The sequence below is a fragment of the Lampetra planeri genome, chromosome 43, assembly GCF_965212315.1.
Source record: "Lampetra planeri chromosome 43, kcLamPlan1.2.h2, whole genome shotgun sequence".
Taxonomy (NCBI): Eukaryota; Metazoa; Chordata; class Hyperoartia; order Petromyzontiformes; family Petromyzontidae; genus Lampetra; species Lampetra planeri.
Window position 1 is genome coordinate 5194826 of NC_136149.1, and position 25850 is coordinate 5220675.

The following is a 25850-nucleotide window of genomic DNA, read 5'->3' on the forward strand; positions in this document are numbered from 1 at the left end:
TAAATCCACGACCTCCTGGACACCAGGCGAGGTAGTTAACATCTCGCCGCTTGTGGCTATAAGTGGGTACACCGGCAGAGGTAGATGACGGTCGTGTGTGGTGGGGTCAAGCGTGGGTACACGCCCACCTCTTCCAACATGTCTGGTCAACGTGGATGAGTCAACCGATCACCCTCCACAGAGATCACTCGAGTGAAGGCCCTTCTATCGGCAGCATTGTGAGCAAGCATTTGCAGGGCTCCCTCTTTGGCTTCCTGTGTGTTCTGCTTAAGGGTTTAGCACGAGTGATCGATCCGATGAGCTACGAAGCTGTGTTACGTACACAGGGACCGTGAAAGCATTCATTCTCACGCAGACCAATGGGCTTTCGGCTCACGACGGTACTGCCCAGTATTTGGAAATCGCGCCTCGTTCCATTACATCCCTCAAACCATCGGTGTCTCGAGGTACGCGAGGGCATTCCACACCACTGTGATAATTGCGAACACGTTCACGGCAAACAGCGACAGGCACTGCAGCGGGTAATATCGCGATCAGGAAAATGACGAAACCGCGCCGTCGTTTTGATCAATCGCACAAGCCAGCGCAGGGGCTCGGCAAACCTGCGCCTCCGGAGTCCGCATGCGGCTCTTGAAGGGGCCGCTACGCGATGTTACTTATCAAGGGACCCACCGCCGTTTCGCCACATGGTCCATTGCGGCTCTTGAAATATTGAGCGATTTTATTTGATCGAATTCGAGAAAAAAAATTGGCTCTTCTTGTTACTTTGGTTGCCGGCCCCCTGAGCTAGCGAGCTAGCGAGCTCGCGGACAGCATGGACTAATGAGCCGGCCCGGCGCCTGACAAAGACCGCTGGGACGGGCCAACGCGGAGAGGGCCGACAGCCAACGGAGGCATCGGTGGGCACCTCCAGGCCCACTGCGGCTACGGGATAGACGACTTTTTGAGTGGCGTCTCCCCCTTCGTCGATTCGCTTCTCATCCAAACTTTTTCCCCCAATCGCGCGACCTCACCTTGACACCATCAACCCCCCCCCCCCCCTATGTTGTTTTTCCTCTTCCTATTCCGCTCCTATTCTTCCCCCTCGGTCTATTTTTGTTATTTATTCGTTATTTGCTTCATTTTCATAGACTTTGCACTCGTGTTTTTTTGTATTGTTTGTTGTCGCAACTTTCCGACGCACCCCTTACTGGACATCTGTGAAAAAGGAGCTTTATAGCGCATCGGATTCCTCCTCCAGCATCATTAAAGATTCAGATTTTGTCTCTAAAGCCTTCTCTGCTCCCTACATTGTTTTTTTCCGAGATCACAGCTGAAGATCACCGCAAGGGTACGCGTCCGCTTCGGTCACTTGATAAATGACAGCATCACGGTGCTGTCGGTTTCCAGTCTTGCTTTTGACGACCTTCAAATATTTGTTTTTGCAAAGATGACGACGATCAAGCTAGCAACACCCGACATCCAAAACAAGGGTGCTCTCCGATGCGTTTCAAAAGCCCCAGCGTTTCGCTCCCTGTCCAAATAAAGCCAGCCAGCAGCCAGCACAGTTGGGCCCACTGCCAAGGCTAATTTTAAAACTTTACGTTTCTTTCCCTGAAAAGTTTTAACAAGTGGTGCCCCGCGCGAGACACGTGATGCCGGCTGTCTGCCTCCCCCCACCGTAACCCGCCGCTCCCTCGCAAACTCCCCACGTGGGTGGCACCTCCCCACCCCCACCACCACCCCCCACGTCAAATGGCCATTGAGGCATTGGTGTTCATCTCCTCGTGTTTACAGCCCTGCAGAGCTGATGGCGGAAATGCCACGCTCCTATGGCGGGCGGGGAGGGGGTCAATCCATATAACGACCACACAGTTTACTTCCCCACAATGCAATGGCTTCTTTTATTGACCCCCAGAAGAATGACAAGCGGCTGAGTCAACCCCCAAACAGGATTTGAACCCACAATCTTCCGATTGCGAGCCGTTTGCTCGACCGCTTAGTCACCTGGACTTTATAATCCGGCAATAAATAAGGAGTGTCGGTTTCAAAGTTATTTCAATCAAACGACGCGAATTAATTTATCCGGGGTTGGCAAACCCCATTTCTCTATTCCAAATATCTGGGGGATGTGGCCATCCAAATATTCGGGGTCCAGGCTACAGATAAACGGAGTTATTTGGCAAATTCTTCCAAATATCTGGGGTTAGCCGTGGCCCCCCCCCCGCCCCAGGATTAATGAGCGAATCCCCGGTTAGCACCTCGGATTCTTGAAACCTGGATATCTGTTCCCCCATTTACCCTGGATATACTCAGAGAGCATGGCTTATGTATTGGAACAAGTCAATGGTTTGACACGTGCGTGGAAAACCAAGGCACCATCGCAGCGCGGATGGAGGAGTCGGTTCGCCCGGGCACGTCCGATTACTGTGGCACTTTGCGAGTATTTCTCCCTGAACATAAAAAAGTGCACAAATAGTTTATATCTGCATTGCAGCCCTGACTTGTTAACATGCCATGCCCTAGAAAAATGCCAGTTCGGGATGATGGCCACGATTGTGCACGTCTTCACAGTTGAACGAGAGTATACGACCGAAACGGGTGAAACCTCCCGCATGTTTTATATTGTATTTTTTAAAATTAAATAAACGTCGGTGATCCAAAATCCAAAACAAAGCTGTGTGCAGCAGGTAATGGTTTCCTGTTTTCACAGAGAGGAGCAAGGCGAGCAGGAGGACGTGAGAGGGCTGTGGGTATGATGAGTGTCCCGGGATGACATTCCTCACCCACCCCAGGTGCTCCTCCGGTTTTTCCCTCCACATTTAGACTCAACGTGCGTTGAGATTACTTAAGATTATTTTTCTGTGATAAATGTACAAATCGCCACGTGGTGAGCCACTTTGGTGAGCTATCGTCTGTGGGCCAGGTCGCTGCTGAGAAAGAAGCGAATAGCTCAGTGGGCTTTACCTGGTAAGGTAAAAAAAAGTTTAGTTTTAATTTTATTTTTTTAAAGTGATTTACTTACCTTTCCTATACTTTGCAGTCTTATCGTGTTTTGGTACCGTTTGTTGTTGTAATCTTCTGACCTGCCCCTTCAGTTTTTTTTCAGTTTTCATTCATTTGGTATAGCCCTGTGAGCCGATCGGCTCTTGAATCGGGTGCAATCGCAACAAACAAAAGACAAAAACATGAACAAGAAAACATCTTAAAGTGACTAAGTGCAAACAGAAAATCCAAGAAAAGACAGCAAAATATTGCAGAAAAAGCAACGTACACCAACGCTGTGTGTAAAACTCCCAGTGGGATGCAAGTAAAACAACAACAACAACAACCACAAGACAACTTAGATTAAGGCCATCAGTCTCCCTACTGGACATCTGTAAAAGAGCTTCATAGCTCATCAGATTCCTCCAGCATAAATAAATATTCGAATTCTGACTGTATTGGGACCTCCAAACCTTCAGTCATGCAACAGCTATGCAGCGCTCGCACAACTGTGAGTCGCTGCGTTAAACAAAAATGAATCAAGAATTAAACAGCCACTGAAATCACTCCCATACCAGCTGGCTGTGATTCAGAGCACAGTGGAGTCCGAAGAATATAAAAAAACCCACAAAATATTTCTGGAAAATGTCCAACGAAGTAATAAAAACATTATGGTGATGATGATGATGATAATTCGCAGTCCTTTGTCAATCGACTGCTGGATGATGGCCCTCTCGCCCCATGCCGTGTCGGGCGTGGAGGATGTTCCATCACTCTTTAGCACGCTGGTCAGCATGGGTTGACCGGTTCAGATATCACTCGGCGCTCATGTTCGCTGTGGTTGGGAATCGAACTCACAGCGCACAGACCTCTGCACCACCGTTCCATCCCTTAAACGGTCAAATCCTGTATTTAACAGTTTTCAAACCAAGAACTGCACTTTGCCCAAATACCATTCGCCACAATGACTACGGAGATACAGGACACAACAACAGACTTAGGACACGAAAGTAATTGTGGCAAGTCAACTATTTTAAAATGCACAAGACACCAATAAGTCAAACAAAAGCTTGCTATCGGTGACAGGTAGAGCCGCACAGCCCAGCAATCACTGGCTCACACTTCTTGCTGGCAACAAAAAAAGCCTCAACCAAAGGGAGCTGTAGAGAGAGCCGCTCTACAATATTTTTGGTTTTGGCCTACTCTTCCACCCTCGAAAGATATCTGGGAAAAAGCTGGGCGTACTGGACCACTTAACTCCGCCCGCCACAAGACCCTACACACCTCGCGAAAAACTGCGACGCACCGCCCATTAAACACGACGCCGCCGTGCGGGCAGAGGCGTTGGGAATTTCAAGAAACTCGTGGCGTTGTGCCAAAGTGCCGTACCCAGAGATGTCAATCGAGCCGGCGACCTTTGCGTTCGTAGTTCAACGCGCCGACCGTTACCCCCACAGCGACTTCCTGACCCGGCCCCCGTACTGGACATCCGTGGAAAAAAAAACACATTTCTCCAGGATAAATAAAGATTCTGAAACACTTAAGGACGTAGGAGGCTTATGTTGTTCAAAAAAAATATGCCATTCCATCAGCTGGCAGCGTTATGATGAAAAACACCACCACGAGTGTTCTTAATTCCTTTGTAATAGCCACATTTTGTAGTTTTTGGACCGGAAGACCCTATGCGACGTTTCCCTTCATTAAAAGTCCAATGTGTATTCTTTGGCCGAGCAGACAGGACGCAAGACAAAATCAATAGGAAGGACTTGTGTAGAAATACTGCCCGTTGACGTTATCTGCTCGCAAGTAAGATGGCATCGTAAACCCAAGACCTTGAACCCCAAAAAGCTGGCCTCGTGAACACGACCCAACAAAATGAGCTCGCATTGCAGCGAGTGTCGTAATGGGTAAAAGCGTAGCCCTGCAATTAGCTCGCTCACGCCAACTGCTCTAGAGGATACTCTGATCTACTTTTCCACATTAGCCAGACGTGTTGGAAACGGTGGGCACACGCCCGCGCTTTGCCCCCAAAACGCACGCGACTCGCCCACATTGTGGTGAACCCATGGGTGAGCAAGAGGTGTCACGGTGAAGGGCGTAGCAGGAGAAACCTGCCCCCCCCCCCATTTGTTCAAGCGCCGAGCCGGAAGGCAGAGGTCGCAACCGGGTACCCGATACCCGTACCCTACCCGATACCCGGCTACCCGTACCCGGCCGGGTACGGGTACCCGTTTGCGACCCTGGTGCGGCCGGGTACGGGTAGACCGTGAGTCACTGGTGAGTAACCGTTTGTCACTCATTTCCCAACGTCTTGTCTCTTCTCACAATTCAAGTTCCTAGAATCAACCTACCCGTGCCTGCAACATGGCTTCATCCCAGAGGTCGCAATCAGGTACCCGATACCCGTACCCGGCTGGGTACGGGTACGGCCGGATACGGGTACCCGTTTGCGACCCTGGTGCGGCCGGATACGGGTACCCGTTTGCGACCCTGGTGCGGCCGGGTACGGGTAAGGAATCAAAACCCGTTTGCGACCTCTGCCGGAAGGTGGCAGTTGAAAACGGCGACCTCTGGATTCCTGAGTCCGCCGTGCGCGTGCCGAGACACCCACGGTGGCAGCCCTCGCTAACCGGCGGCCACTTGGAACAAAATGTGTTTTTTTATTTTTTTTATTTTACTTTTATTAATTTTAATGTTTTACCTACGTGACTTTACCGAAAAAACCTAAGAATATGAATCCTTGCAGTCACGAAAGCTTCAAATCTAGAAAAAAAATGTGAAGACGTTTCATTGGATGAGCATCGAGCCGCGGGGGTGCGCAGGTTTTACTTTCGGCCCGCGAATCAGGTCGGCCGTGGCAGGCACGAACGGCGGGTGGCATTTACCGCATGCATGGTCCTTTCGTTCTGCACCCCCACCCCGCCCCGCGCCCCCTGAGTGAGCGACTGGCGAGTGGTGTGTCTTGCAGGCAGGTATGGTGGCCACCCCTCGCTCTCGATCTGTCCCCACGACTCATTGACCTCCAAGTCAAGATGCAGAGGCGATATGTTAGCTCCCCCGGCTGGTATACCAGAGGTCGTGGGTTCGAATCTGACCCCTGATGCCTGCTGTATATTTGAAGTTTGCATGTTCTCCCTGTGGTCGCGTGGATTTTTCTCCAGGTCCTCCGGTTTTTCCCCCCACATTTCAAAACATCACGCGTTTAGAGTGCTTGTCTGCTATACATTTCCATGTGATCAGCCACTTAGTTGAGCTATCATTTGTGTGGCCAGGTCGCTTCTGAAAAACAGCTACGTAGCTCAGTGGGCCTTACCTGGTAAAATAACAAGTTTAGTTTAAGACAACTGCCATTCGATACTGGGTCCAGCCCTGGAGCGTCTGGCTGGCCTCAAGCACTATTCTCCGTGACCAACGCAAAATCAGAATCGGAATCTTTATTCAGACTGGAGGAATCCGATGAGCTAGCAAGCTCTTTGTCACAGATGGTCCAGTATAGAATGGGGATGGTCTTCGTCCAGAAGTAGATCGACAGAAAGCGCTGCCAATTATTTTTTGAAAGCATCTTGAGATTCAGTTACATTCGGGTTGCTACTTTAAATTGCTAAAAATAATGATTCGTTACGCGCTCATGGCCTCTGTGCCCCTCTTTGATGTTTGCGTTGTGTATTGGGTTCTCGAACAATTTTTTGTTGTCGTTTGCAAACGATGGAATTGCTTTCGTAGAACCGCAATAGGTCAATCGAGAAGTCGTTAAGCCACGAAAGCTTCTACTCGACTTCCTGCCGTCAATTAAGCGATGGGCGTCGCAGCCTCTCCCCGTACACACACGCAGCGGGCGAGCGAGAGAGCAAAACTCACGACAGACAAGAGCAGATGGTATCCTTACTCATTCCGTTGAGCACCTCGTGTTTGTTTAAAGTTTGTTTAACATTGACTGTGTCCTGCTCCCCCTGAGTATTTGTAATGCCCAACCTCCCCCCACCCACCCCCCTTTAAACAAGATCACACAACAGAGTTGACTGATCTTCTTGGTAAAGCCACGTAGAAGGGAGATAATACAATAATACAAATAAAACATCATAAAATATTATTTTATTATGTTTAATTTTTATTATTTTATTATCTCCCTTCTACGTGAAAGAACCAAGAAGATGAATCCCTGCAGTCACGAAAGCTTTAAATCGAGAGTTGACTGACTCACGGTCGCCCACACACCATTGGGGCTCCCCACCCTATTTCCCTTTTATTTCATCACCGTGTTTTTTCGCCTGCTCTCGCAAACTCTCTCGATGCCGCGTAGGTGACATCTCGCACCTCCGATGAGCGCACGCGGTTGGCTACGTACTCTGGCGGTGTGCTGTTTGTTACTGGCCGCTTTGACGTTCTGGGGCCTTTGGGACCGTGCTCAGCAATTGTGGTTCCAAAAATTAAAAACAAACATAACTCCCCACCACACCTCCGCACAAATAAAACGACGCTAATCATCCCGTACCAATTCACGCAAGCCGCCAAAGAGGCTCGGAGAGGAGAGGGGGGAGGCACTGCAAGAATTGCTGCGTGTATTCAAGTGAACCTCACGACACACGTGGGTGACTGTCACCATTGTAATCAACAAGGGCTTGGTACTGAAGTGAGCAATGAGATACGGGGCGTGGGGTGGGTGATGGAGCTCACGGTATGCATGCAACCTGAGCTCGTGTTTAGGCATCAGGGACATGTTTAATTGATTAATGGGCCCAGTGACTGTCCACTGCCTACATCCACCGTCTGTCTTTTGACGAGAAAACACAAACGGCAACAGTAAAAGTGTTGTGCTGTGTGTGTGTCCGTGGTGCCCAGCTTTCCAAGAAACCACACGCGGGGCCCTGCTGAGAAGACGTCACGAGACCCAGCGAGGCTTCCTTGGGTCAACGTCGAGACATTAGCTTGTTAAGGTTACACAGTACAGGGTGGGGTCCAGATGTATTGTGACCCCCCCCAGTTAATTGACCGCTAACATTTTTTTTCCCATTGGAGATTCGTTTCTGTTTTAAATAAACCTTACTTTAAAAAATTAATATCGCGTTTTTGGAGAATCATATGAGAGTCACACGACATCTGGACTACCCCGCAAACGTACAATGTCAACTTACGGTATTGAAATGTTATTTGACATCAACATGCAACTAAATCACACACACACACACGTGTGCCATATTAATAACAAACAGCTGCCTCTGTCAATCCACTGCTGAACGAATACCTGCTTGCGTCGTTTCGGCCATGGTGGTTGGTTGTTTGACCATACTTCACCACGCTGGTCAGTGCGGTTTGGTGAAGGAGGTGGGGGGGGTGAGGACCCAGGACCGTTTCGTACATCGCTCGCCACTTCAATTCTTGCGTACGATGGCAATACGTCCAGGGAGGAAAATGCCACGGTGGAGGAACCGACCGCTGGCCACGAGAGAGGGCTTCAGGGATATAAGCAGCCGTGACACGGGGTCGAACTCGGGGAAAAAACAGCCCGGGTTGATAGGCCAGTGCGCTAACCACTGCGCCACCGTTCGTCCCCCACACACCCCCCCCCAAAATAGATACTCAAATATACAACAACGAATTATGTCCTCGCATCGGGGGCCTGCCTGGCGAAACTCCGAAATGGAATCACTGATCGTTTGTACTTCGCCTTGTGCGGTTACAACAATTGGCTCCAAGCAAAGCACGAACGCTGAACGTGGCCATTATTGAGAGCGAAAAATGTTTTTAACAAAAATAAAAAAAATTGAGCTCACGCGAAAGCCCTGTCCAACTAATCTCACGCCAACGTTCACACAGCCCGTGATCGTTTGCAATCAAAGCGATTGTGCAGCAGCAGCAGCAACAATCGTCTACACACCTAAATATCCTCTTTACAGCATCAATCATTGTCTAAGCGTACGTGTGTGTGTGTATTATATTGCACGCAGTTTATTAGTCTCATTAGCGCGATAATTCAAACCGCGTACACTCGTCAAGACGAGAGAGAGTACGTCAACATGGCTTGAACATCCTGCACTCAAATTGGCGATGCTGCTTGCTGCTGCCATTGGCAGCGGTGAAGAACCACAGATAACAAACTCAACATTCTTCGATAACAGCAACTGTGGTCGTGAAATGAACGGTCGCCTATGCGCAATAGGCGACGTTTCGGGCAATGACCCCCCGCTTCTCAAACACATAGGCGCAGCACAATACACTCTCTTGGTTGTCTTTAAAGTTACGTCCGCAGTAAATACACGAAGGCACCGATGCTGCGAGGCAATTCTATTCTTTGCACGTGTCTTCAATGGAAGCATTGTGTCAAATAATCACACGCAGGCGCTACAATCCACATCACTTACAATCCAGACCATCACGACATCTACAACATCCCAAGGATGTGTGCAATCATTAGACACGCGTTGAAGTCAATGCCCACACAACACGAATCGCATACAATCCACAGAACCGCCGGTAACAAGCACTCGCTCTTTCGAAGTACTCTTGTGCGGATCACTGTCTGAAATAATAACAATTTTTTTTTAAAATCACGCATACATAATCTAATATCACGGATCTTTAAAATCCGTGTCACATTTCACAGGCGCGTCGCAACAAACACGATCTAAAAATAATCAATGCGTGCAAATTAACCATTTTGTGGGGCGATTGATTATCCGACTGTGTATTTCGATGATACACAAACGAACTCATTGAATTACATTTAAAATCTTTAATCACACCATTCAAAGGATCAATCACATTCCCCAATCATCACCTGTGCATGGTAAAACTTTTGGAGATCACGGTCTGAACGCAGAACGTAGACTGCTCTACTCGATCATAACAATGCATACAGAAATCTAAAGACTATAACCTTTATTTTATCAGGTAAGGCCCCCTGAGCTCTTTAGCTCTTTTTCAGAAGCGACCAGGCCACAAATGATAGCTCAACGAGAGGTGGATTGTCATCATGTGGACGTTCATGGCAGCCATGGAGGGATAAATCCACGCGTACACGTGGAGAGAGAGAGAGAGACACCACAAACTCAAAATACACAGCAGCAGGCGTCAGGGCCGGGATCGAACCCACGACCTCCTGCATACCAGGCGAGGTGGTTAACATCTCACCACAGGGAGAGAGACACCACAAACTCCAAATATACAGCAGCAGGCGTCAGGGCCGGGATCGAACCCACGACCTCCTGCATACCAGGCGAGGTGGTTAACATCTCACCACAGGGAGAGAGACACCACAAACTCCAAATACACAGCAGCAGACGTCAGGGCCGGGATCGAACCCACGACCTCCTGCATACCAGGCGAGGTGGTTAACATCTCACCACAGGGAGAGAGACACCACACACTCCAAATACACAGCAGCAGGCGTCAGGGCCGGGATCGAACCCACGACCTCCTGCATACCAGGCGAGGTGGTTAACATCTCACCACAGGGAGAGAGACACCACAAACTCCAAATATACAGCAGCAGGCGTCAGGGCCGGGATCGAACCCACGACCTCCTGCATACCAGGCGAGGTAGTTAACATCTCCTAGCCACCGTGACGCCCAAACTCATATCAATTAACCTTACAATCCGTAGAATCACAACATCATCATTAACAACAACCATCTGCTTTGTCATGCGCATGTTTGTAGATCGTTATCTTAAAGTACGTGGTGTGTGTTCAGTCAATAGTGCGTGGAGCGGTGGCACAGCGGTTAGCCCACTGGGACAATCGAGTTCGATTTCACAGCCAAACATCGATTAGGAATATCTTGAACCGGTCCCAGGCTTCGCTTAAACGAAAGTGACCTGTCACGGTGTGTAAACATCACTGGGGAGACAAAGGCGGCCGGGCGTGGTTCTGGTCACCCACTCGCCGTCTCGAGGAGCGGTGGTGCAGCGGTTAGCGCTACACTAGGAAGCTTGTGTTGCCTCCGAAACGTCGTGATTTTTATTTTACTTTTATTAATTTTTATTTAAAATTTTTACCTACGTGACTTTACCGAAAAAACCTAAGAATATGCTACACTACGAACCTGGCCACCCCGAGTTCGATTCCCGCTCACGGCCCAAACCGTTCTGACAATTGTCTGAACCGGTCCTGGGGCTCCCCTAGGTCGCCTCGGCCTCAACTGAGTGTGTAGTTAAAACATCGCCACTGGGGAAACAAAGACGGCCGGGACGCGGTGCAGTCCACCCCACCCCCCTCCCGTGCGCCGTGCCGGCCTGCACAGAGGTGCCGCTCGCCAAAGGCTCTTGCCCCAACAGTCTGTTACAGGCTACGCGGGGCACCTTTGTCTTTGTGGCCACGCAGACAGACAGACGGACAGACACACAACGCTTACCCCGCTCTTGTACGCGACACTTTTATCCAAACGTGGGTGACGGTGACGATGGGATATCCAACGCTACTCAACACGCAGTCGCCGCCAAGGTGAACGCGGCCAAGTTGCTCGCTGGCGAGCCGGTTTGCTTGATGGTTGCGAGGACGTTCACGGTGCCGACTACTACGACTACGATGATGATGGCGGTGGTGGCGGTGGTAAGTTTGTCTGATAGGAAGATGAAGAGGGTTACGGACGACGGCGATGTTGCACGTTCGTCGACAAAAGACGCGGGCGAATGAGTCGTCGTCGTTCAGCTGCTCTCGCCCCCCCCCCCCCTGGGGGTCCCTTTAAGTTCGTTCGCTTCTTCCTTCGTTTCTTCGTTCGCTGAGTCGCGCTGCCACTCACGAAGCGAGTGGCTGCGTCGCCGCTAGCGCCATCGTGAACGCGCGGAGCGGGCGGGCAGGGGAGAGAGAAAGAGGAGAGAGAGAGTTAAAGGAGAGAGAGATGAGAGAGAGAGATGCAAGGGGGAAGGGCGAGCGAGGCGAGAGCCGGAGGAGATGGAGAGAGTTGCACACAAAAAGCGATGGGGGAGGGAGAGTCCGAGAATGATGCGGGGGTGCGACACTGCCAAGGCGAGCGCGTCTGATTGGCCACAAGTTCGAAAGCTCCCCAACGCAAACCTAACCAGCCTCGCCTGCATGTGAAGAGGAGATGCATGGGGGAGTCGTGGGGGTGTGGTACAACGATTACAGCAAGCGTGCTGTGACGGTTCCACCTGAAGACGGAAGCTTGTGTTGCCTCCGAAACGTCGTGATTTTTATTACATTTTTATTTAATTTTTATTTTACTTTTATTAATTTAGATTTTTTTACCTACGTGACTTTACCGAAAAAAACCTAAGAATATGGGTACGAGTCCGATGTTAAACTCAGGCAGTGGTGGTTCGTCTTTACCTGGGGGGTGCCTGATCGCCTTTCTTGGGGTTATTGCGAGACGCGGGCAGATTTTCTTTTTGTTTGAGAAGGTAAATCGTCGAAACACGCACATTAAGCACGGGCACTTCAGCACGACAACTACTTTATATTCTTGGTTCTTTCGGTAAAGTCACGTAGAAGGGAAATAATAAAATCATATTTATATTATTTTATATTATAGAATATGAATCCCTGCAGTCACGAAAGCTTTAAATCAAGACAACTACGTTATTGAATCAAACCCTCTGTGTTTATTAACATCATTGAAACAAAAAAAACAACTGCGAACCTAAAAGGGTTATGAAGGAGGAGAGCAGAGCGTGAAATCTTTCGTGAAATATTTCATTAAAACGGGGGGGGGGGGGCACATAAAGCAAAGCATTGAAAAAAAAACAAAAAAATTAACCCGTAAAAACAAAGTTTTTCACTATAAATCCTTTATATGCGTGGCATCGGGGCGGCTAGAGTCCTCTCGTCCTCTGGCTTGAGATGGCTGCCACCTATGGGTCAGATGATTGTCTGGCAGCATTAAGCAATTGGTAATTAAATATTTTTTAAAAATTCCCTAAACAGTGTAAAATTTTGGAATTTTTTTTCAAGAAAATGCATTGTCACGCACAACGAGTCTGTGTGGAAAATGTCAGCTCGATTGGATCACGGGAAGTGGGTTAAAAAACGACCGAAAGATTTTCACGGTCCTAAGCAAGCAAGCGAACTTAATATAAAGGATTTAAAAAGACGAAATGATGAACGAAGCAAAGTGCCGACTACACCGATCATCTTCCCGTTTCTTCTGCATCGTAAATAAAACAGAGCGAGCGAGCGATGTGACCGGACACTGCTGCTGTCTCTCGCCTGCATTACGCTCTGCCCCCCACCCCAATCGTGCGATGAGAAGTTGTCACGGCCCCCCATGAGTGTTTAGATTGTGTGCCAACATTTTTTTGATGGAAAATTTTGAAGTGTGGGGGGGGGGGGGGTGCGACTCTTAACCTGAGTTTGGGGGGGGGGCTCTGCCCCCTACGGGACTGCAAGCAACCATCTACTCCTGCTGTTGTTACTCACAGACGTATGGGGCCGTCCATAAATGACGTCACGCGATTTTGAAAGATTTTTTTACCCCCCCCCCCTTCGTCACACGGCGTCACAAAAAGTCAGACCCCCCCTCAAATATGACGTCACAAAGCTGTGCCCCCCCCCCCCCCAAAAAAAAACATATTTACATTTAAAAAAGTAAAACATGCTTCAAATCGCTTTAAACTATTGTCATTGTATTGCGTATTTAATGTGGCGCTGCACTCTGATGTTGTAGGAGAAAACATTTATTACAAATTCTATTTACTTAAGTAGAACGTGTTGTCTATGTATATTTAAAGTTGCGCATTTTGATGTGACGTCACATTTCTCAACCCCCTCCCCCCTTGTCACACATCGTCACAAATGTCTGACCTCCCGCCCCTCCCAGGTGCGTGACGTGATTTATGGACGGCCCCATTGGCACTCTGTTGAATTTCTTTCGCGCCGTACGTAGCCAACCGTGCTCATCGTAGGGGCGGGGTGGTGGGGGGCAAACTAACACATAAAAAAAAACAGTGGTAAAGAATTTAAAATTTTGGATCCAGATGATTTAAACGCGCGACACAGCTTCCGGTGGCCTGCTGACATCGGAAGGAACCGAGAACGTTCCAGACGGCCGCGGAAGCGCGTTTGGAAGCGGTGCGCGATGATGCGGTGACCCGCAGTGTTTGTTCGACGGCCGAGACAAACAAAGTCAAACAACGCCACCAACCTCGAAGCAACGAATGGGGACCATTGCATCATCAACATGTCATAGCCATCACCGTCGTCAGCTATGATATATCCACTGCTGGATGAAGAACCCTCGTTCCCCCCCCTCTCCCCACCATCAAGCCGTCTGCAACGGAGCACGGTGCCCCAAATGTTGAAACACGCCCAAGCGGCCAGCAACAAACAGCAACGTTTAAGACGCAGTAGGTGAGAGACTGATTGACTTGGGTGAGTGGAGTGCGTTGGGTGAGTTGGTGAGTGGAGTGAGTTGGTGAGTTGGGTGAGTGGAGTGAGTTGGTGAGTGGAGTGAGTTGAGTGAGTGGAGTGAGTTGGTGAGTGGAGTGAGTTGGTGAGTGGGGTGAGTTGGGTGAGTGGGGTGAGTTGGTGAGTGGAGTGAGTTGGTGAGTTGGTGAGTGAGTTGGTGAGTGGAGTGAGTTGGTGAGTGGAGTGAGTTGGTGAGTGAAGTGAGTTGGGTGAGTGGAGTGAGTTGGTGAGTGGAGTGAGTTGGTGAGTGAAGTGAGTTGGTGAGTGGAGTGAGTTGGGTGAGTGGAGTGAGTTGGTGAGTGGAGTGTGTTGGTGAGTGGAGTGAGTTGGGTGAGTGGGGTGAGTGGAGTGAGTTGGTGAGTGGAGTGAGTTGGGTGAGTTGGTGAGTGGAGTGAGTTGGTGAGTGGTGTGAGTTGGTGAGTGGAGTGAGTTGGTGAGTTGGGTGAGTGGAGTGAGTTGAGTGAGTGGAGTGAGTTGGTGAGTGGAGTGAGTTGGTGAGTGGAGTGAGTTGGGTGAGTGGGGTGAGTTGGTGAGTGGAGTGAGTTGGTGAGTGGAGTGAGTTGGTGAGTTGGGTGAGTGGAGTGAGTTGGTGAGTTGGTGAGTGGAGTGAGTTGGTGAGTGGAGTGAGTTGGGTGAGTGGGGTGAGTTGGTGAGTGGAGTGAGTTGGTGAGTGGAGTGAGTTGGTGAGTTGGGTGAGTGGAGTGAGTTGGGTGAGTGGAGTGAGTTGGTGAGTGGAGTGAGTTGGTGATGTTGAGTGAGTGGAGTGAGTTGGGTGAGTGGAGTGAGTTGGTGAGTGGAGTGAGTTGGTGAGTGGAGTGTGTTGGGTGAGTTGGTGAGTGGAGTGAGTTGGTGAGTTGAGTGAGTGGAGTGTGTTGGGTGAGTGGAGTGAGTTGGTGAGTGGAGTGAGTTGGTGAGTGGAGTGTGTTGGGTGAGTTGGTGAGTGGAGTGAGTTGGTGAGTTGAGTGAGTGGAGTGAGTTGGGTGAGTTGGGTGAGTGGAGTGAGTTGGTGAGTGGAGTGTGTTGGGTGAGTGGAGTGAGTTGGTGAGTGGAGTGAGTTGGTGAGTGGAGTGAGTTGGTGAGTTGAGTAAGTGGAGTGAGTTGGTGAGTGGAGTGAGTTGAGTGAGTGGAGTGAGTTGGTGAGTGGAGTGAGTGGAGTGAGTTGGTGAGTGGAGTGAGTTAGTGAGTTGGGTGAGTGGAGTGAGTTGGTGAGTGGAGTGAGTTGGGTGAGTTGGTGAGTGGAGTGAGTTGGTGAGTTGAGTGAGTGGAGTGAGTGGAGTGAGTTGGTGAGTGGAGTGAGTTGAGTGAGTTGATGAGTGGAGTGAGTTGGTGAGTTGAGTGAGTGGAGTAAGTTGAGTGAGTGGAGTGAGTGGAGTGAGTTGTGTGAGTTGGTGAGTGGAGTGAGTTGATGAGTGGAGTGAGTTGGTGAGTGGAGTGAGTGGAGTGAGTGGAGTGAGTTGAGTGAGTTGGTGAGTGGAGTGAGTGGAGTGAGTTGAGTGAGTGGAGTGAGTTGGTGAGTGGAGTGAGTTGAGTGAGTTGGTGAGTGGAGTGAGTGGAGTGAGTTGAGTGAGTGGAGTGAGTTGGGTGAGTGGAGTGAGTGGAGTGAGTTGGTGAGTGGAGTGAGTTGGTGAGTGGAGTGAGTTGGGTGAGTGGAGTGAGTTGGGTGAGTGGAGTGAGTTGGTGAGTGGAGTGAGTTAGTGAGTTGGTGAGTGGAGTGAGTTAGTGAGTTGGTGAGTGGAGTGAGTTGGTGAGTGGAGTGAGTTGGGTGAGTGGAGTGAGTTGATGAGTGGAGTGAGTTGGTGAGTGGAGTGAGTTGATGAGTGGAGTGAGTTGGTGAGTGGAGTGAGTGGAGTGAGTTGGTGAGTGGAGTGAGTTGGTGAGTGGAGTGAGTTGGTGAGTGGAGTGAGTTGGTGAGTGGAGTGAGTTGGTGAGTGGAGTGAGTTGGTGAGTGGAGTGAGTTGGTGAGTTGAGTGAGTTGATGAGTGGAGTGAGTTGGTGAGTGGAGTGAGTGGAGTGAGTTGGTGAGTGGAGTGAGTGGAGTGAGTTGAGTGAGTGGAGTGAGTTGGGTGAGTGGAGTGAATTGGTGAGTGGAGTGAGTGGAGTGAGTTGGTGAGTGGAGTGAGTTGGTGAGTGGAGTGAGTTGGTGAGTGGAGTGAGTTGGGTGAGTGGAGTGAGTTGGGTGAGTGGAGTGAGTTGGTGAGTGAAGTGAGTTGGTGAGTGGAGTGAGTGGAGTGAGTTGGTGAGTGGAGTGAGTTGGTGAGTGGAGTGAGTTGGTGAGTGGAGTGAGTTGGTGAGTGGAGTGAGTTGGTGAGTGGAGTGAGTTGATGAGTGGAGTGAGTTGGTGAGTGGAGTGAGTGGAGTGAGTTGGTGAGTGGAGTGAGTTGGTGAGTGGAGTGAGTTGGTGAGTGGAGTGAGTTGGGTGAGTGGAGTGAGTTGGGTGAGTGGAGTGAGTTGGTGAGTGAAGTGAGTTGGTGAGTGGAGTGAGTTGGTGAGTGGAGTTGAGTGGAGTGAGTTGGTGAGTTGGTGAGTGGAGTGAGTGGAGTGAGTTGGGTGAGTGGAGTGAGTTGGTGAGTGGAGTGAGTTGGTGAGTGGAGTGAGTGGAGTGAGTGGAGTGAGTTGGTGAGTTGAGTGAGTGGAGTGAGTTGGTGAGTGGAGTGAGTTGGTGAGTGGAGTGAGTTGGTGAGTTGAGTGAGTGGAGTGAGTTGGTGAGTGGAGTGAGTTGAGTGAGTGGAGTGAGTGGAGTGAGTTGGTGAGTGGAGTGAGTTGGTGAGTGGAGTGAGTTAGTGAGTTGGTGAGTGGAGTGAGTTGGTGAGTGGAGTGAGTTGGTGAGTGGAGTGAGTTGGTGAGTGGAGTGAGTTGGTGAGTGGAGTGAGTTGGTGAGTTGAGTGAGTTGATGAGTGGAGTGAGTTGGTGAGTGGAGTGAGTTGGTAAGTGGAGTGAGTTGGTGAGTGGAGTGAGTTGAGTGAGTGGAGTGAGTGGAGTGAGTTGGTGAGTGGAGTGAGTTGGTGAGTGGAATGAGTTAGTGAGTTGGTGAGTGGAGTGAGTTGGTGAGTGGAGTGAGTTGGTGAGTTGAGTGAGTTGATAAGTGGAGTGAGTTGGTGAGTGGAGTGAGTTGATGAGTGGAGTGAGTTGGTGAGTGGAGTGAGTTGGTGAGTGGAGTGAGTTGGTGAGTGGAGTGAGTGGAGTGAGTTGGTGAGTGGAGTGAGTTGGTGAGTGGAGTGAGTTGGTGAGTGGAGTGAGTGGAGTGAGTTGGTGAGTGGAGTGAGTTGGTGAGTGGAGTGAGTTAGTGAGTTGGTGAGTGGAGTGAGTTGGTGAGTGGAGTGAGTTGGTGAGTGGAGTGAGTGGAGTGAGTTGGTGAGTGGAGTGAGTTGGTGAGTGGAGTGAGTTGGTGAGTGGAGTGAGTGGAGTGAGTTGGTGAGTGGAGTGAGTTGGTGAGTGGAGTGAGTTGGTGAGTGGAGTGAGTGGAGTGAGTTGGTGAGTGGAGTGAGTTGGTGAGTGGAGTGAGTTGGTGAGTGGAGTGAGTGGAGTGAGTTGGTGAGTGGAGTGAGTTGGTGAGTGGAGTGAGTTGGTGAGTTGAGTGAGTTGGTGAGTGGAGTGAGTTGGTGAGTGGAGTGAGTTGGTGAGTGGAGTGAGTTGATGAGTGGAGTGAGTTGGTGAGTGGAGTGAGTTGGTGAGTGGAGTGAGTTAGTGAGTTGGTGAGTGGAGTGAGTTGGTGAGTGGAGTGAGTTGGTGAGTGGAGTGAGTTGGTGAGTGGAGTGAGTTGGTGAGTGGAGTGAGTTAGTGAGTTGGTGAGTGGAGTGAGTTGGTGAGTGGAGTGAGTTGGTGAGTTGAGTGAGTTGATGAGTGGAGTGAGTTGGTGAGTGGAGTGAGTTGATGAGTGGAGTGAGTTGGTGAGTGGAGTGAGTTGGTGAGTGGAGTGAGTTGGTGAGTGGAGTGAGTTGATGAGTGGAGTGAGTTGGTGAGTGGAGTGAGTTGGTGAGTGGAGTGAGTTGGTGAGTGGAGTGATTGGAGTGAGTTGGTGAGTGGAGTGAGTTGGTGAGTGGAGTGAGTTGAGTGAGTGGAGTGAGTGGAGTGAGTTGGTGAGTGGAGTGAGTTGGTGAGTGGAGTGAGTTAGTGAGTTGGTGAGTGGAGTGAGTTGGTGAGTGGAGTGAGTTGGTGAGTGGAGTGAGTTGGTGAGTGGAGTGAGTTGGTGAGTTGAGTGAGTTGATGAGTGGAGTGAGTTGGTGAGTGGAGTGAGTTGGTAAGTGGAGTGAGTTGGTGAGTGGAGTGAGTTGAGTGAGTGGAGTGAGTGGAGTGAGTTGGTGAGTGGAGTGAGTTGGTGAGTGGAATGAGTTAGTGAGTTGATGAGTGGAGTGAGTTGAGTGAGTGGAGTGAGTTGGTGAGTGGAGTGAGTTGGTGAGTGGAGTGAGTTGGTGAGTGGAGTGAGTTGATGAGTGGAGTGAGTTGGTGAGTGGAGTGAGTTGGTGAGTGGAGTGAGTTGAGTGAGTGGAGTGAGTGGAGTGAGTTGGTGAGTGGAGTGAGTTGGTGAGTGGAGTGAGTTAGTGAGTTGGTGAGTGGAGTGAGTTGGTGAGTGGAGTGAGTTGGTGAGTGGAGTGAGTTGATGAGTGGAGTGAGTTGGTGAGTGGAGTGAGTTGGTGAGTGGAGTGAGTTGAGTGAGTGGAGTGAGTGGAGTGAGTTGGTGAGTGGAGTGAGTTGGTGAGTGGAGTGAGTGGAGTGAGTTGGTGAGTGGAGTGAGTTGGTGAGTGGAGTGAGTTGGTGAGTGGAGTGAGTTGGTGAGTGGAGTGAGTTGGTGAGTGGAGTGAGTTGGTAAGTGGAGTGAGTTGGTGAGTGGAGTGAGTGGAGTGAGTTGGTGAGTGGAGTGAGTTGGTGAGTGGAGTGATTGGAGTGAGTTGGTGAGTGGAGTGAGTTGGTGAGTGGAGTGAGTTGGTGAGTGGAGTGAGTTGGGTGAGTGGAGTGAGTTGGTGAGTTGGTGAGTGGAGTGAGTTGGGTGAGTGGAGTGAGTGGAGTGAGTTGGTGAGTGGAGTGAGTGGAGTGAGTTGGGTGAGTGGAGTGAGTTGGTGAGTTGGTGAGTTGGGTGAGTTGGTGAGTGGAGTGAGTTGGTGAGTGGAGTGAGTTGGGTGAGTTGGTGAGTGAAGTGAGTTGGTGAGTGGAGTGGTTGTTGTTGCTGCTGTAGGGAGCGGTAGTTGTAGCGTTTATCGCTTCACTGCGCTACGAAACCGGGGCGACCTGAGTTCGATTCCCGCTCACGGCCAACGCCAGTGACGATTTTCTGAACCGGTCCTGGGGCTCCCCTAGGTCGGCTCGGCCTCAAATTAGTAACCGGTGCGGTGTATAAACTTCGGCACTGGGGAGACAAAGGCGGCCCGGCGTGATGCTAGCCACCCACCCCCTCATGTGCCGTGCCGGCTGTCATAGGTGCTGCTCGCTAACAGCACTTGCCCCAACAGTCGGTTAAAGGCTACACGGGAAAATCGTCGCCTTTGTTGTTGGGTGGAGGAAGCGAGGAATGAAACCAATGGCAACGGTCACCATGGTAGCAGTGGTGATAGGAGAGTGATAAGGAGATGCCTGACTGCTGGTGAGTGACTCGTTGCGTGCTGGATTATCAATAAGCCCGGCCGATGTCCAGTGAAGAATTCATTCTTATCAGTCGCAGGGAGGTCGCAGCGATCTTGGTGCAGGGAAAAAATGTCACAATGAAAGGGGGCTGAACGATTTGGTGGAAAATATTTAATTGCGATTTTTCTGACAGATCTTACGATTTGATTTGCGATAAAAAAAAAATGTAAGTCAAGCTTCAGTTCAATATGCACTGTGTAATAGATTTAAACACATGTGATGGAGCATTACCACGTGATACCATCAAAATATGAACTGCTCTATATATTCTAATGCAAGGATGAAAACTTAAAAGACGTGAATTGCTTCCAACATGTATTTATTAAAATGTTCTAATTGAAATAGAACAATCAAACATAGAACAATTGTTAAATTACGTAAATAATGTTATAATGATAAAAAAATACCACAATTCCAATAATAAAGTAATCGCATTGTTTCAAGTTGCGATTTCGATTTAAAATCGATTAATCGTTCAGCCCTAGACTGCACTCACGGTTAGCGTACCAAAAGTTGCAAGTACTGTGCTAACATTTCGTAGTATTGTCCTCACAGTTATATACAGATCCAAGTGAAACAGACGACAAACCCCTAGCCATCAAAGATGCTTTGTCGTGTCGTGTTTCCTCTCCTGGTTTTCACTCGTGACACTTTTTGAGGCCACCAGCTCGCAGCATCTCGATAGCTCCGACACACGACGAAGAGAGACTTTAATACTGCTAGGAACCTCCTGGTTACACCAGCCCACAGGGGATTATAGTGTCCGTCCGTCCGTCGTGCAGGAAGGGGCTGGGTGGGGAGGGTGGGGAGGGGCTGGGTGGGGATGGTGGGGCTGGGTGGGGGGTGGGAGGGGTGGGGCTGGGTGGGGAGGGGGTGGTCACCCCGTGGTGCCCTTATAAAACTCAACGTTTAACCTACTCACGCCGGCTTGTGCCCGCCCTCACAGTCGGGCATATTTGCGGAATACACCACGCCGCCGTTCACCCTGGCCATTGACCGAGCAACCCAACGTTCCTACCAGCTCCCTCCGCAGGAGGAATGTGTTTAAATGCCGGAGTAAAGTTATACATTGACAAGCTTCGGCCGAACCTTTGATGTTATCTGACTGCGACGGTTGTGTTCTGCAGTTGCCATTCGTTCGTCGTAATGGCCGGATGACGAGTGGCGTGCGATCCCCCCACTCTTTCTCTCCTCGCCTCGTCCACACCGACCGTTCCACAGCGCTCCGTTATCGACTCGATTTGCATTCGCGACCCACAAGATCGCAGACGGGGTTGGTGATTGCGCGATCTGTCCGTGGTCTTCTCTACCGCTCAGGTCATGCGAATGCAACGTCGCATATCCGTAAGGAGAGAGGGAGACCCTGACCGTACGGGAAGCATTGCCCATCGTAGGCGTTTGTGCAAAACGTATTAAAGATGCGAACTTTAGTTTTTTTAATCTGAACGCGTGAATAGAGTGGAGAGTGTCGAGTTACCCATCGGTGGGCTTGCACTGCCACGTGGAAGGATCACGGAGGAAAGCCGAACCGAGTCTCGACTCTAAAGTTTTCTCTTTGTGTGTTCTGTATAGGTAATTAGCGCCTTCTTGGTTCTTTCGGTAAAGTCACGTAGAAGGGAAATAATAATAAAATAATAAAAATAAAAGAACAGCTTAAATATACGCTGCTAAGCTTGGTGATGTTCATTCAGACGCTGTCTTTCCGACAGACCTGTTCTTCACCTGAGGACGGCTGCTTGCGTTGTGGCCGAAACGTCGCGAGAATTGCAGAGGTGGGACAAAGTCATTGTTATGCAAGTCCAAGTCGAGTCGCAAGTCATCAAATTCATGACTCGAGTCTGACTCGAGTCCAAGTCACATGACTCGAGTCCACATCTCATAGGTGGGACAAAGTCATTGTTATGCAAGTCCAAGTCGAGTCGCAAGTCATCAAATTCATGACTCGAGTCTGACTCGAGTCCAAGTCACATGACTCGAGTCCACACCTCTGGAGAATTGTATTTTATTATGTTTTATTTTTATTATTTTATTATTATTTCCCTTCTACGTGACTTTACTGAAAGAACCAAGAAGATGAATCCCTGCTGTCACGAAAGCTTCAAATAGTAATAAGCGCGTCATTTATTTGTTATCAAACTTGGCCACAATCGGGGCGACTCTCCATCGAAGAACGTTGCAGGCACCTCTCACGTCAACTCTGAAGCAGATAGCTCGTGATATTCACGGTTAATATTACACACACACGCGCGCGTGCCGCAGCAGCAGCATTAACCAGGGCTGCCTCTCGGTTTCGAACCGCGAAGCAGCTTTGCAAGAAGTATCCAGCAGCTGGACCGTGTCACCGAACCCCAGAATAAACGCAGGCGCGACAAGAAGTGATGGCCGTGACCGGAGGAAAGTAGAGGAGGAAAATTGTACAAACCCAACATCGATTTAAAGCTTTCGTGACTGCAGGGATTCATCTTCTTGGTTCTTTCGGTAAAGTCACGTAGAAGGAAAGTAATAAAAAAAAAAATTCTCACGACGTTTCGGCCACAACGCAAGCAGCTGTCCTCAGGCGAGGACGGCTGCTTGCGTTGTGGCCGAAACGTCGTGAGAATTATTTTATTATGTTCTATTTTTATTATTTTATTACTTCCCTTCTACGTGACTTTACCTTAATAACCAAGAAGATAAACCCAACATCGTTCAATCTTATTCTCGCGTACGGCAAGTACGATGTGTACATTAATCGGGCAATATAAGTTGAACAGATTGTAATGACCCAACAGGAGCATGACAACAACGACGACGAGATGATGATGATGATTGTTTGCACGCGCAAACATATAATGTCCAGTTCATGCAGGCAGGTGTCACATAAATGTGCCTTTGATTGTTGTCATTTTGCGAGTGCATTGAAAACCCCCACAAGAAATACAGTCCCAAGACAAATATCCCCCGTATAGCCTTAACAGACGATTGGGGCAAGTGCTGTTCGCGAACAGGATCTATGAAGGCAGACACGGCTCGCGAGGGGTGGTGGGGGGAGGGTGGCCAACACCACGCCCGACCGCCTTTGTTTTCTAGATTTGAAGCTTTCGTGACTGCAAGGATTCATATTCTTAGGTTTTTTCGTTAAAGTCACGTTGGTAAAAAATTAAAATTTATAAAAGTAAAATTAAAATAAAATAAAAATCACGACGTTTCGGAGGCAACACAAGCTTCCGTCTTCAGGTGGAACCGTCACAGCACGATAGCTGTATCAAGTGACGGCTGTAACGTAAACGTGAACATCTCTGAAAAGAAAACATTCACGGTTTAATTTCGATTTAACATTCCTTCCCTTTATTAATGCTAACCCTACTCCCTCCCTTTGATGCTGCTAATCCTGCATAATACACGGGCATAATATGACTTTGAAAACCCCCCGCCCACCTCCTACGCATTTCACAAGTAGTGACTAATCCCATATCTGCATTTCCCATAAATATGCTTAATTCCTCTTGATATGCAAATTCCTTTGTCAATGCGCTCTTCCCCCTCCAACCCAGCTTAAATATACGCTTCCAAGCCTGGTGGTGTTCATTCAGACACTGTCTTTCCGACAGACATGTTCTTCACCTGAGGACGGCTGCTTGCGTTGTGGCCGAAACGTCGTGAGAATAGTTTTATTATGTTTAATTTTTTTTATTTTATTATTTTCCTTCTACGTAACTTTACCGAAAGATCCAAGAAGTTGCACGGTTTAATTGCATGCTTTTTTTTCTTCCCTCCTCTCCCGTCGACGTCCAATGTACAGTTCTCGCCAAAGGTAAAACTCGCACGCGGTGCGATGGTGGTCATTCAGCGTACTCAGTGCCGACTCGTAATTTGATCACGTACGAACAGTGGTGATTTCGAAAAGTGTATTGGTTTATTTTCTTATGTTTTTTCGGTAAAGTCACGTAGGTAAAACATTAAAATTAATAAAAGTAAAATAAAATAAAAATCACGACGTTTCGGAGGCAACACAAGCTTCCGTCTTCAGGTGGAACCGTCACAGCCACGACAGCTGTATCAAGTAAATGAGAGATTACAAGAGCTACCACTCCGTATATATAATGGTTGGAGAGGGGGAAGGGCCAAGTACGGCACACTTTTTATTAATATGGTAAGGTGAGGCTTAAGAGGCTGAGCCTTTGTTATGGAGAGGTACGGTTTGTGACTAAGCCTGGCCTACATAACAATAGTGTGGAAAAAAAAGAAACAAACTAAACATGGTAAAACAAGCCTGGCTGTCTATCAATAACCTGTAATAGTTGTCTGTCAAATAAGATGGTCCAAATAAGTGTAGTTAAATATTTTTTGCATGGTTAATCACATCTTTCCAATGATTACTCAGTTTGTAACCATCATCACGGTTGAAATTATGTATTGGTTTAGCCATGTTTGTTTGTTGTAGTACAGAGTTAGACTGATGGCTTTAATCTAAGTTGTCTTGTGGTTGTTGTTGCTGTTTGACTTGCATCCCACTGGGATTTTTGCACACAGCGTTGGTGTACGGTGTTTTTTTCTGCAATATTTTGCTGTCTTTTCTTGGATTTTCTGTTTGCACTTAGTCACATAGTCACTTTAAGATTTTTTTGTTCATGTTTTTGTTTTTTGTTTGTTGCGGTTGCACCCAATTCAAGAGCCGAATGGCTCACAGGGCTATACCTAATAAATTAACTTGAACTTGATTGTATCGTAAGATGACAATATGTTTGGGAGCCAAATGTCATTGTTGAGATCTGCTGCTGGCCACGATGAGAGGGCTTCAGCAGAGAGAGAGAGAGAGAGTTCGTGTCGTTTTGCTGTTCCTCCTCCCCCGTTGAATGAGGGCAGACTACAGTGTGTTTACTGCAGTATATGGTCCATGGCAATCATGTACAGCCCCATCGTCAGCACATGAAGGCCTCCTCGCCCCATGTTGCTCATGGGAGTTGTTGGAGCATACTTGGCAATGCTGCTCAGTGCGGGTTGGTGAAGTGGGGCATCTCGGATCGGGGATGACAGCACCCCATATCACTCGCCGCTCATGTTAGCTGGCAGTTGAACTATAAACTATGAAATTAAAATAACTAAACTAATTAAACTATTTTTTTTATTTTATTTTACCAGGTAAGGCCCACTGAGCGACAGTATGCATCTCTTTTTCAGAAGCGACGTGACCACAAATGATTGAAAAGCAAGGTGGCAGAGGTGTGGACTCGAGTCATGTGACTTGGACTCGAGTCAGACTCGAGTCATGAATTTGATGACTTGCGACTCGACTTGGACTTGCATAACAATGACTTTGTCCCACCTATGAGATGTGGACTCGAGTCATGTGACTTGGACTCGAGTCAGACTCGAGTCATGAATTTGATGACTTGCGACTCGACTTGGACTTGCATAACAATGACTTTGTCCCACCTCTGCAAGGTGGCTTATTATCGTGTGGACATTTATAGCAACCAATGACTCTAAACGTGCGTGGATACTAAATGTGGAGGGATAAACCGGAGGACCCGGAGAAAAATCCACGCGTACACGGGGAGAGAGACAAATATACAGCAGCAGGCTTCAGGGCTGGGATCGAACCCACGACCTCCTGTATACCAGGCGTGGTGGTTGACATCTCATAGCCACCGTGATGATGAGAGAGACACGCAAACTCCAATATACAGCAGGCGTCAGGGTCGGGATCGAACCCACGACCTCCTGTATACCAGGCGTGGTGGTTGACATCTCATAGCCACCGTGATGATGAGAGAGACACGCAAACTCCAATATACAGCAGGCGTCAGGGTCGGGATCGAACCCACGACCTCCTGTATACCAGGCGTGGTGGTTGACATCTCATAGCCACCGTGATGATGAGAAAGACACGCAAACTCCAATATACCGCAGGCGTCAGGGTCGGGATCGAAC

General features: G+C 49.0%; 1 protein-coding gene across 1 annotated transcript in view; it reads right to left on the reverse strand.

The window, feature by feature from the left end:
* LOC144732519 (FERM, ARHGEF and pleckstrin domain-containing protein 1-like) overlaps positions 1–11917 on the reverse strand; it is a 101954-nt gene extending 90037 nt beyond the window's left edge. The window contains 1 exon segment of the mRNA XM_078613926.1: positions 11314–11917. The gene's annotated coding sequence lies outside the window, so the exon portion shown is untranslated.
* Between the last annotated feature and the right edge of the window lie 13933 nt (positions 11918–25850).